At 39.4% G+C, this 9,635-nt stretch overlaps 1 non-coding gene across 1 annotated transcript; it reads right to left on the bottom strand.

Annotated features, from left to right (window-relative positions):
• Positions 1-73, bottom strand: TRNAR-CCU (transfer RNA arginine (anticodon CCU)). The gene has a single exon. It is a non-coding gene; the product is annotated as a tRNA-Arg (tRNA).
• Between the last annotated feature and the right edge of the window lie 9,562 nt (positions 74-9,635).

Raw genomic sequence — 9,635 nt, 5'->3', positions numbered from 1 at the left:
TGCGCCAGGCAGGGATCGAACCTACGACCTTCAGCTTAGGAAGCAGACGCTCTATCCACTAAGCTACAGGTGCTTATGTTGTCATACTCACCTACATTTCTACAAGAAAAGAGAGAAAAATCTACATTATGATTAATTGAAAATTGAGAAAGTAAGAATTGGAGTTGTGAAAAGGAAGCTACTTTTCTCAAAGGAAAGAAAAGATTTGATTGCTGCTTCCTGTAAGCTGATAAACTGGAGTTGGAATTTGTTGGAGAAAAGGGTTTCCCATTGGAGTTGTAGGCTAGGGACAAACCTAGGGCCATTGATGAAGAGCTTTGAAGGCATGTGGTGCAGATATCTAGCCACTAGAATTATTTTTGGGCTATAAAATGCATATTGAAATTTTAGGCTATCGGATGCTATTTGTTTTGCCCGATGGGCTATATATGAAGTTCTCTCTATTCTATTTAGTTGTTTAATCATTGGGCCTTTACCTCTTGGCCCAATAGTCCCAACTGGATTATCCGTAAAAACAGTACGGTATAGCCAGTTTTCGGACTGGTCGTTCAAAAATAGCCAGCTTTTACCAAGTAAATGAAAAATAGCCACTATTTTGCTGCAACAGAGACTGGTCCAGCATAATATACTGGAGTTCGGTGCACCTGTGTATGAACTCCAGCATATTATGCTGGACCGGTATACTTTGCTGACTCCAGTATAATATACTGGAGACTGGAGCACCGGTGCTCCAAACTGTAGTATATTATGCTAGACAAGTATACTTGCTGGAACTCCAGTATATTATGTTGGAGTTCTAGTGTAATTATGCTGGAGTTCTAGTGTAAATATGCTGGAACTCCATCATATTATGCTGGAGTTCCAGCATACTTATCTTGGAACTCCAGTATAATATGCTGGAGTTCAAGTATACTTATGCTGGAACTCCAGCATAATATACTAGCGTACTTTCTGGGTTTTGAACAGTGTTTTCACTTAGATTTATCTTTACATAAAAAGTGGCTAAATTTCGATTACTTTTAAAACTGGGCTATTTTTAAACGACCAGTTGTAAATCTGACTATTTTTGAATTTCACCCGGATTAGCCTCGTTCCACACTTCTGACCCATAATCCCTTAACAAGTCAGGCTGGTTCACAACAGCCCTCCACATAAATCTTTGGCAAGTTGCTTAATGTTAGAGGCCAGCATGCAACATGTTCCTGTTATGAACTGGAGGCTAGCGAGGGGATCAAACACATGGGCATCATACCTGAAAATATCAATGACACTTTAACCAAATAAACATCGAACGCGCATGAGAACCACTGAGTCCTATTTTAATGTTTACATTCTAAATACAGTAGGCAGTGCTATTTTGACATGCCTAGCAAAGGTTACATCCTTTATGATAGGTCCATCCCATGTGAAAGGAAATCAACTTCCTTTGATAGAGTCTGCACCGTCCAAATTCAAGTTTGTCAGACAAATATTTGTGTGGCAAGGAAAGTCAAAAAAGGAAGAAAGACAATTTCGGTTTACTATATTTTGATGTCACCCATAACATATTTGAGAGGTTTTTCACCTCTATAAATAAGGAAGTATTCCTTCATTTGTAATACACACCAACAAATAGAGAAAGAAAAAGTGAGGCATCAAAAATAAGGTATAAGAAAATAGTCTGTGAGAAAAATAGAGAGTGAGCGATATTGTAGCAAGGTGAGAATATCAACAGAAGGTTATTTCTTTTGAGTGTTATAGTGGTCTTTGGAGTATTTTACTCGAACCTACAAAGTGTAATACTATAGTGACATCAGTTGCTCCTCTTGGGGCCATGATATTTTCCCTTATTCAAAATGGTTTTCTACGTAATAATCTTGGTGTCATTGTCACTCTTTTATTCTTGTTAATTACCATATCTCGATGCTATATTATTATTTCATTTTTATTACCGTGAATATTATTTCTGTGGGGGTTTATTCCCAACAACTAGTATCGGAGCACATGTTATGCTCGTTCACACAATTATTATTCACTGTCGATAATACTATACTCGGTGAAAAACAAAAATGATCGAAGTAAAGTATGAGGTAGCAAAGTTCAACGAAGATAACGATTTCTCAACATGACAAAGAAGGATGAGGGATCTGCTCATCCAACAAGGATTAGACAAGGTACTAGATGCTGATGCTAAAAAGCCTGATACCATGAAAGTTGAGGATTGAGCTGACTTGGATGAAATGGCTGCTAGTGCAATCAGGTTGCACTTATCAGATGATGTGGTAAATAACATCATTTATGAAGATACCGCATTGGACAAGGTTGGAAAGGCTATACATGTCCAAAATGCTGACAAATAAGGTATAGATTTTTTGTCACATTTAAATGTGCTTAATGGACTAATCACACAGCTCGCCAACCTCGGAGTGAAAATCGAGGAAAAAGATAAAGTTATCGTACTATTAAAAGTAGCGTTTGAGGTGCTTTAACATAATATAATTTATAGTGAATAACGTTTATAGTGAAGCATTTTTCGCAATCGCAAAGAGTAAATACCTGGGCAGAAGTTATATTTCGAGGTTTCGGCCATTTTTAACATACTTGGAGCTATGCAACTCGGATTGAAGAGATTTTTGAGGCGATTTTTATCATATGGATTGAGGTAAGTGTTCTATATCCAAAAGTGATTATACATCATGATTCTATGGTTATTTGCATAATTTATTTGAGAATCAAATGGAAGAAATTGGTAAAAAATTTCAAAAATGAAAACTGAAGATTTTGAGGTCGAGTTGTTATCGAAATTTGATAAAATTTGTATGGTTGAACTATCTAAATGGGTGTCCGAATTTCATGAATATTCTGTCGGGTTCCAAGAGCGGGCCCCACATTGAATTTCGGTTGACTTTTTAATGTGAAATTTTATGTCGACGTTATATTATCCGGAATTATTTTTGATAAATTTTGTTGAGTTATACAATTAATTTGGATAAATTTTAGTTATCCGGAGGTCAGATCAAGCAAGAAGGCTATTTTGGAATATTATCGTAACTTCAAAAAGGCAAGTATCTTGTCTAACCTTGTATGAGGGAATTTCCCCTTAGGCATTGAGTTTTATGTGGAAATTGTGTGATTGAAAACCATGTACGCGAGGTGACTAGTACGTACCTGGTTTATATGTGCAAATTATATCGGTTAAAACACATAGACACACTTATATATTAAATTGAAAAATTGTTGGAACTTATTAAATCCCTTATTTGTCACGCCCCATTCCTTGTTTGCCGAGGTTATTTTTATATGATAATTTGGTGTGATTGTCACTTGACTTTTATGCGAACTCTATGTTTGTTTGAGTTGCCATTTTTATTGAAAATACTTTCATTATTGATTTTATCTACGGATAATTTAAAAGGAAAATTTAGTTTATAAGAGAAATAAATCTATTTATTTCCTAAAGTTGTGATTTAAAAGAGGTGTTATTCGTTGATGAATTACTTTTCAGTTCATGTTGTTGAAAATTTGGTATTGAATTATAAAGGTCGTGATTATATTGAGGCAAAGTGCTATACTGTGAAATATTATTCGGTTGAGTTGTTCGCTCCGGAATATTTGTTAAGATGTTATGCACATTATGATCGAGCCGTGGGCTCCTTATTGTGAAAAATAATATTATTATTGATTTCTGTGGAAAGTTGTAACATTTGAGCACTTGAGGTGCAATTTATGAGATGTTGTGATATTTAAGCACTTGTTGTGCAATTTGTGATATGTTGTGATATTTAAGCACTTGAGGTGCAATTTGTAATATATTGTGATATTTGAACACTTGATGTGTAATTTGTGATGTGTTGTGATATTTGAGCACTGGAGGTGCAATTTATAATATGCTATGATAATTGAGCACTTGAGGTGCAAGCTGTGTTATGTTGTGATATGTGGTCACTTCAGGTGCGATTTATGAAATATTGTGATATTGATACGCATGCGGTAATAAGGTCATGGTGTTGAGACGCATGTGGTGAGCTAAAGTGGACTAAAATGCGAGATGCTATTTTGAGGAAAATGATTTTAAAAACTAAATATGAAGGCTCCCCCGGTGATATAAGGAAAGATTGTGAGTTTATTTTTTGGACTATAAGGCGGTACCTCGGGAGTGCCCTTTTTTGAAATTTATTTATTTTTGGAACTATGAGGCAGTACATCGGAAGTACCCTTTGTTGATATTTTTCTATGGTTAAACTTGCCTTTGGTTATTTTGTTTTTTCGTGATACGTAAATTCTTGTCTTCTTCTGCGATGTACTATTTGACTTTATTATTATGTGTTTTGTGCTCCTTGTTGTACTGTGTTGGCGTTGGCTTTTTGGTATGAGACTCTCAAGATTTATATTTATGGTTTTTGATTTTTGTTGATTGGTTTCTTTAAATAAAAGAAATTACTATTATATTTTAATTTAATAAGTTTTACATCCAAATCAGTAGCTTATCTGGTGCTTTATTTTAAGTGTAATGTCATTTTCTTCATTCAAACTATTTCTAAAATAAATTGATCGTGCAAATTTTTATATAATGATATTTTTGGCACGTGACTGTACCTTGTCACTACTCCATCGAGCTTAGTCTTGATACTTACTTAGTACCAATTGTGGTGTACTCATACTGTCACGATCCAAGTTCGCCCTCCATGAACTGTCGTGATGGCACCTAGTCTCTACGACTAGGTAAGCCTAACAATTTGCGGAAAGGAAAACGAAAGATAAAACTAGTCAAAAACTGCAGATAAAACATAAATAAAACGTTTAAGATGCCGATCCGCATATACAGATATAAACCCTTAAACTGAATAAACTCCCAAAACCCAGAATCTCATGAAATCACAAGCTGTGGAATAACTACAAAGTGTTCTAACTCTAGAATGTCTAAACAAAAGTTAATACAGGAGAGCTTAGCTAGAAGAGAGAATATATAGGGACTCCTCGGTCTGCGGACGCGACTGATATACCTCGAAGTCTCTGAAGATTGCCTCGCCTCACTGGAAGAATGGCTGAGCCGAAGAACCTGGATCTGCACACAAAAATATACGCAGGAAAGGGCACGAGTACACCACAACGGTACTCAGTAAGTGCCAAGCCTAACCTCGATCGAGTAGTGACGAAGAAGGTCAAGGCCTTACTGGTTATAGATGGAAAAAAAACAAGGTAAAGCAGTATGGAATATGACAACATAATTAAAATGCTAACAGTCAATAACGAATAAAATCACAGAAAGAATCTAACTCAGTACACAGAAATAGCATCAGGGGATCTCCCAGGATATCGTCCCCTAGTCCCAAACGTAAATGTTCAAACGATCTCCCGGGATATCGTCCCCTAGTCACAAACGTAAATGTTCAAAGGATCTCCCGGGATATCGTCATGTAGTCCGAATCATAAATATGCAAGGAAAACTCTCGGAATGCCAATCCATAGTCCCAAAGTAAATATCTAGTACATGAGATATAATATAAATGTGCAGGGGAATCTACCGTAATACCGATGTGTAGTCCCAAAGTAAACATGTGGGGGGATCTCCCGGGATATTATCCCGTAGTCCCAAAGTAATCACACAACAATCTCAGAAGAATTTACAGTTCTATTCTAGAATTTAAGAAGGAAGTTCTACTCTAACATGCTACATAGAGTACAAGTAGGCAATTAAAGCAGGTAAGACAGTTAAACCACATAAGCATGCTTTTTCTAAACTAAGCAAGAGGCTTTAAGTACAAATATTCCTCAATTACAAGAAAACATAGGTATTAACTTAATGAACACGAGCTTTTGCACAATTAGCACATGTACGCACTCATCACCTTACGTCCACGGTACTCACATAACGACAATACCAAATCCTAAGGGGAGTTCCCCCACACAAGGTTAGGCAAACTACTTACCTAGAACCAGCCTAATCAACTCGAAATCACGTTTTTGCCACGAGTACCCGACTCCAAATGACCCAAATCTATTCAAATTAATTGCATAAGGTAAATATAACTTCAAATAACTAATTTAACTAATCAATTCGAAGCTAACACGCGAAATTAAGAAAATTGCTCAAAATATCCCCCAGACCCACGTCTCGAAATTGGATAAAATTTACAATTTCACAACCCCCAATCACACATGAATACACTCGAACAAAAAATTACCAAAATCCGACGTCGAAATCCCAATCAAAACTCAAATTTCAATTGGGGAAATTTTCTCCCATTTTCCAAACTTTTACCCCCAATTTCCTTAATTAGAAGAAAACAATAGTAGATTATAGTTCTAGGATCACAATCAAGATAGAAATCATTACCCAATGTTTCTCCATCAAAAACCCTCGAGAAATCGCCCTCAACCGAGCTCCAAATTATTTTTCCAAGTTATGAATTCAAACCCTCATTTTTTCCCTTTTACTGCCCAACGATTTTCGCACCTGCGAGAGCCCAACCGTATCTGTGGCCTATTATCCGCACCTGCGACTTTTCATTAAACGGACCAATGTCACAGCTGCAATCCTATACTCGCATATGCAGTCACGCTTTTGCGGTTCTTGGGCCGCATCTACGATTAACTCCACTTGGGCCTCAGACTGCACCTGTGGTCCTCATACAACTTCTGCGATGCCGCATCTGCGGTCCTACACATGCAGTTGCGGTTATGACAGGTTCAACCAACTTCAGATTTTTCCTAAGTTCAATACAACTTCCGTTAAGCACTCGAAACTCACCCGAGGCCCTCGGGACCTCAACAAACATACCAACCAATCCTAAAATATCATACGAGCTTATTCCAACCCTCAAATCACATCAAACAATGTGAAAACCACAAATCACTCTCCAATCCATGCATTATGAACTAGAAATCTCAAGAATCCTACACCTGATGATAAAACCAACCAAACCAAGTTCGATTGACCCCAAATTTTATACAAAAGTCACATTCAACACTATGGAGTTACTTCAACGCTCGAAATCGGATTCCGACCCCGATATCAAAATCTCACTATCGAACCAGAAACTTCCAAATTTCAACTTTCGGCATTTCACGCCTAAATAAGCTACCTCCAAAACACAATCCGAACACGACCCTAAGCCCGAAATCACTCAACAGAGCTAACAGAACCGACAAAATTCCATTCCGAGGCCGTCTTCACACTGCTCCGACTATGGTCCAAATTCTAAAGCTTAAGTTCTCATTTAGGGACTTACTGTCCCAAAACACTCCAAAACACAAAATGAATTCTCCCGGCAACTCAAAATAACAGAAACAAACACGGGGAAAGCAGTTAATAGGGGATCGGGGCGTTAATTCTTAAAATAACCGGCTGGGTCGTTACATCCTCCCCCTCTTAAAAAATTCGTTCATCCTCGAACGAGCATAGAGACATACCTGAAGTAGTGAAAAGATGAGGGTAACGACTGCGCACATCTTGCTCGGTCTCCCAAGTCGTCTCCTTGACCACCTGACCCTGCCACTGAACCTTCCCGGGATGCAATATTCTTTGACCTCAGCTTTCGAACCCGCCTGTCCAATATTGCCACTAGCTCCCCAACATAATATAGATCTTTGTCCAACTGGACTGAACTGAAATCCAATACGTGTGACGGATCACCGTGATACTTCCGGAGCATCGAAACATGAAATACCGGATGAACTCCTGCCAAGCTGGGAGGTAAGGCAAGCTCATAAGCAGCCTCCCCAACACGTCGCAATATCTCAAAAGGACTAATAAACCTCGGATTCAATTTCCCTTTCTTCCCAAATCTCATAATGCCTTTCATACACGACACCCGAAGAAAGACCAGTTCTTTAACCATATAGGAAACATCACGAACCTTTCGATCCGCATAAATCTTCTGTCTGGACTTGGCTGTACGGAGTCTATCCTGAATCACCTTAACCTTCTCCAAGGCATCCTAAACCAAGTCTGTGCCCAATAATCTAGACTCACCCGGCTCAAACCAACCCACTAGGGATCTACACCTCCTACCATACAAGGCCTCATACGGTGCCATCTGAATGCTGGACTGATAACTGTTGTTGTAGGCAAACTCCACCAATGCAAATAACTGATCCCAAGAACCTCCAAACTCCATCACACACGCACGGAGCATATTCTCAAGGATCTGAATAGTATGCTCGAACTGTCCATCCGTCTGGGGGTGAAATGTTGTACTCAACTCCACCCGAGTACCCAACTCATGCTGTATGGCCCTCCAGAACGGTGATGTGAACTGTGTACCTCTGTCTGAAATGATGGAAACTGGAATGTCATGTAGACGAACAATCTCCCGGATATAAATTTCTGCCAACCGTTCTAAAGAATAGGTAGTACACACAGGAATAAAGTGCGTGAACTTGGTCAGCCGATCCACAATCACCCAAATAGCATCGAACTTCTTCAAAGTCCGTGGGAATCCAACTACAAAGTCCATGGTGATCCACTCCCACTTCTACTCCAGAATCTCTATCTGCTGAAGCAACCCACCCGGTCTCTGGTGCTCATACTTTACATGCTGATAATTGAGGCATCAAGCTATGAACCCAACTATATCCTTGTTCATCCGCCTCCACCAATAGTGCTATCTCAAATCCTTGTACATCTTCGTGGCACCCGGATGGATGGAATACCTTGAACTATGGGCCTCCTATAGAATCAACTCCCGAAGCCCATCAATATTGGGTACACATACCTGACCCTGCATCCTCAATACCCCGTCATCACCAATAGTCACATCTCTGGCATCACCGTGCAGAACCTTGTCCTTGAGGACGAGCAAATGAGGGTCATCATACTGGCGCTCCCTAATACGATCAAATAAGGAAGACCGAGAAATCACGTAAGCTAGAACCCGACTGGGCTCCGAAAGATCCAATCTCACAAACTAACTGGCTAAGGCCTGAACATCCATCGCCATGGGCCTCTCCCCTACTGGTAAATAAGCCAAACTCCCCAAACTCTTCGCCCAGCGACTCAAAGCATCGACCACCACATTGGTCTTGCCCAGGTGATATAAGATAGTGATATCATAGTCCTTCAGCAGCTCTAACAACCTTCTTTGGCACAAATTAAGATCCTTCTGCTTGAACAGATGCTGCAAACTCTGATGATCCGTATAGATCTCACAAGGGACCCCGTACAAATAATGATGCGGATATACAAGTCGTGAACAATAGCAGCCAACTCGAGATCTTGGACATGATAGTTCTTCTCATCTACCTTCAACTGTCTGGACACGTAGGAAATCACCCTACCATCCTGCATCAATACCGCTCCAAGGCCAATCCTCGAGGCATCACAATAGACAGTATAAGACCCCGAACCTATGGACAATATCAAAACTGGGGCTGTAGTCAAAGCCGTCTTGAGCTTCTGGAAGCTCACCTCACACTCTTCTGTCCACTGGAACGGAGCACCCTTCTGGGTCAGTCTGGTCATAGGTGTTGCAATAGATGAAAACTCCTTAACAAATCGATAGTAATAACCCGCCAAGTCAAGAAAACTGCAGATCTCTTTAGCTGAGGATGGTCTGGGCTAACTCTATACTGCTTCCACCTTCTTCGGATCCACCCTTATCCCTTCACTCAATACTACGTGACCCAAGAATGCCACGGAATCTAACCAAAACTCA

This window comes from Nicotiana sylvestris, chromosome 5, assembly GCF_000393655.2.
Source record: "Nicotiana sylvestris chromosome 5, ASM39365v2, whole genome shotgun sequence".
NCBI lineage: Eukaryota > Viridiplantae > Streptophyta > Magnoliopsida > Solanales > Solanaceae > Nicotiana > Nicotiana sylvestris.
The sequence above is the reverse complement of the archived record's forward strand: the minus strand, read 5'-3'. Positions and strand labels throughout refer to the sequence as shown.